The sequence below is a fragment of the Chiloscyllium plagiosum genome, chromosome 10 (assembly GCF_004010195.1).
Source record: "Chiloscyllium plagiosum isolate BGI_BamShark_2017 chromosome 10, ASM401019v2, whole genome shotgun sequence".
Classification (NCBI taxonomy): Eukaryota; Metazoa; Chordata; class Chondrichthyes; order Orectolobiformes; family Hemiscylliidae; genus Chiloscyllium; species Chiloscyllium plagiosum.
Window position 1 is genome coordinate 893245 of NC_057719.1, and position 4026 is coordinate 897270.

Sequence of the window (4026 nt, forward strand, 5' to 3'; positions counted from 1 at the left end):
GAGAATTCCCCAGGCTCCCCACGCTCTGGGTGAAGACATTTCCCCACCCCATATCTTTAGACTGTGACCCCCCGGTTCTGGAATCTCCCTAGTCATCAGGAACATCCATCCTGCATTTACCTTCTCCAGTCCAAGGATACATTAATCCAGCACCAATGTGGGAAAGACAAGTGGTGTTTGATAGAATGAACACTGAAACAGCAGCCGATGAGATGGATATACGTTGAGGCAGTAGACATGTGTATATGTGTGCATGTGTGTGTGTGTCTCTGTGTTGGCGTGTGTGAATGTGTGTTCATGCATGTGTGCGTGTCTGTGTGCGCATGTGTGTGTGCGTGTGTGTGTGCTTGCATGTGTGTGTGTGCGAGCATGTGTGTGTGTGCATGCATGTGTGTGTGTCTGTGTGTGCACGTGTGTGTGTGCATCTGTGTGTGCATGAGTGTGTGCACGTGCTTGTGTGTACGTGTGCATGCATGCGTGTGTGTATGTGTGTGAATGTGTGTGTGCATGCGTGTGTGTATGTGCGTGTGTGTGTATGCATGCATGTGTGTGTGCGCATGCGTGTGTGCACATGTGTGTGTATGCATGGATGTGTGTGCATGCATGTGTATGCGTGCATGCATGCATGTGTGCATATGTGTGCATGCATGTGTGTGGGCATGTGTGTGTGCATGTGTGAATGCATGTGTGCATGTGTGTGTGCATGTGTGTGCGTGCATGCATGTGTGTGTGCATGCATGCATGCGTGTGTCTGTGCATGTGTGTGTGCATGCATGTTTGTGTGTGTGCATGCATGCATGTGTAAGCGTGCGCACGTGTGTGTGCATGTGTGCGTGCGTGTGTGCATGTGTGCGTGTGCATGCATGTGTGCGTGCATTCATGTGTGCATGTGCTTGTGTGTGCATGTGTGTGTGTGCGTGCATGCATGTGTGTGTGCATGCATGTGTGCGTGCATGCGTGTGTACATGCATGTGTGTGTGCACGTGTGTGTGCATGTGTGCGTACATGTGTGTGTACACGAGTGTGTGCGTGCATGTGTGTGCATGTGTGTGTGCATGCGTGTGTGTGCGTGTGTGCATGTGTGTGTGTGCATGTGCGTGTGCATGCGCGTGTGTGTGCATACGTGTGTGCATGCGTGTGTGTGTGCATGTGTGTGTGCATGCATGTGTGCGTGCGTGTGTGTGCATACGTGTGTACATGTGTGTGTGCATGCAAGTGTGTGTGCATGCATGTTTGTGCATGTGTGTGTTTGCATGTGTGTTTGTGTGCACACGTGTGTGTGTGTGCACGTGTGTGTGTGCATGTGTGTGTGCATGTGCATGCGTGTGTGTGTGTGTGAGTACATGCATGCATGTGTGTGTGTGTTTGTGTGTGTACATGGTCAGAAAATATTCAACAAGAGTCTTTGGAGAGGTTGACCGAGGTCTTGGCTAATACAATAAAGGAGAACAAATAAAGAAAGTACTCAATCCCCACCTTGGTGAGTTTTTTTATATAAAAATAAGTACAGTAGATAAATGATCAAAATCAAGAAATCTCTAAGATGTCAATATACTAGTTGCATTTTAATATGTCTAATGGCATTTGGAATAAAATTAGGAAAAGTAAGTATTCAAGTATTGCTAATGCAAAACAAAATACTGCAGGTGCTGGAAATAGGATTAAAACATCAGAAAATGCTGGAAAAGAAGCAGGTCAGGCAGTTACATGTGAAGATCAAAACAGGGTTAACGTTACAGTCTCATCAGAATTGGGAAAGGTTTTTGCTGTGACAGATTTTAAGTCAGTTGAAAGACTGAAAGAAAGAATGGGAAAGAGAAAAACAAGACCTTTTGTCAGAGAGAAGAGCAGAACAAGATGAGCATTCTAGGAAGAGGAGCATTAGTGAATTAAATAGGAATATAAAAGCTTCTGTATTTGCTCAGTAGGTGTGATTGTGGATCAGTGATGGTAAACACTTCAGGAAATATTTCAAATGACTTAAAAATGTACGTTTCAATTAAAAAGTCCACAGGAAAGTGTTCCGTATGTAGATAACTAAAGAACTTAAAATATTATTAGAAAAGAGCTTTATAATATTGCCAAGAAGTCTTCATCTGGAAAAGACAGAGTAGGTAAAGACACTGTTTCCACAGTTTGGGGGTTTCTGGATGTAGGGGGCATGGTCTGAAAACAGGGCCAGGCTGTTCAGGAGAGATGTTAGGAAGCTCTTCGATAAACCAAAGATGGAAGATGTTTGGAACTTTTTGCACAAATGGCAGTGGATGCTGAATCAGTTGTCAATTTTAAATCTGAGTTAGATCCCTTTTGTAAAGCAACAGGATTAAGGGATACAGGCCAAAGTCAGGTATATGGAGTTAGGCTACAGATCAGCCATGGTCTCACTGATTGGTGGAACAGACACAAGGTGCTTAAAGGTCTAATTGTGTTTCAGTGTTCCTCATGGTAAGCTTGAGGACTAGGACAGTTTTATAAATTAGCAAATAAAGACCAAATAATTAATATTATAGAACATAGAACATAGAACATTACAGCGCAGTACAGGCCCTTCAGCCCTCGATGTTGCGCTGACCTGTCATACCAATCTGAAGCCCATCCCACCTACACTATTCCATATGCTTGTCCAATGACGACTTAAATGTACTTAAAGTTGTCAAATCTACTACCGTCGCAGGCAAAGCATTCCATACCCTTACTACCTCTGAGTAAAGAAACTACCTCTGACATCTGTCTTATATCTATCACCCCTCAATTTAAAGTTGTCCCCTCATGTTCACCGTCCCCATACTTGGAAAAAGGCTCTCCCTGTCCACCCTACCTAACCCTCTGATTATCTTCTATGGCTCTATTAAGTCACAATGAGAAAGTATAACATTCATTCATTCATTGTAAAGATGAAAATAGATTGTCAGACTTTGTAGAAGTAGGAAAGAAATGAAAACCTTTAGAGCTTAAAAGGAGAAATTATGACAAGGAGTAAGAAAATGACTCAGATGTCAATATTTTGTGTTGGCCTTCATAGTTGACAACTGAAAACATTAAGAATTGAGTTAAAAGTATTGAGTTAAGGCATGTTAGAGAGGGAAGGCATTGTTGTGTCTTGTTCTGACTATTTTTGAGAGGAGCTGCTGGCTAGATCTGAGAGTGACATTTGCACCCTATTCCCAACCCCGCCCACCCCCCCGCACTGCCAACTGTACTAGTGGTTAAAGGGACAGTGAGTGGAGTGATATGTTCCTCCTGTCAGATATGGGAGCAGTTGTGTTTCCTTGGTGACAATGTCTGCATGAAGTGTGTCAGGCTCCAGCTCCTCTCAGAGCATATGGATTGGTTGGACTGGCAGTAGGAAGCATTGAGATGTATACAGGAAGCAGAGACACACACACACTCCTACACATGCGCACACACAAACACGCACTCACAAACACACACACACGCGCACACAAACACACACGCGCAGACACACACACACACACGTGTGTGTGTTAAGGGCAAAAGAGTAATTAAGGAGACAATAGGGCCCCTTAAAGATCAACAAGGCCATCTGTGTGTGGAATGACAGGAGATGGGTGAGATCCTAAATGAATATTTTGTTTCAGAATTTACCATCTTGAAAGACATGGAAGTTCAGGAACTCGGGGAAATAATTAGTGATGTTTGAAGAGAGTACACATTTCAGCAGAGGAAGTGCTGGAGGTCTTAAAACTCATAAAGGTAGATAACTCCCCAAGACCTGGTCAATTAGATGGAAAAGGATAGATCAGAACTAAAAGTTGAAATTCTAAATTGGAGGAAGGTTCATTTTAACGGTATCAGGAAAGAACTCTCAAAAGCTGATTGGGGGCAGATGTTCACAGGTAAAGGGACGGCTGGAAAATGGGAAGCCTTCAGAAATGAGATAACGAGAATCCAGAGAGAGTATATTCCTGTCAGGGTGAAAGGGAAGGGTGGTAGGTATAGGGAATGCTGGATGACTAAAGAACTTGAGGGTTTCGTTAAGAAAAAGAAGGAAGCATATGTCAGGTA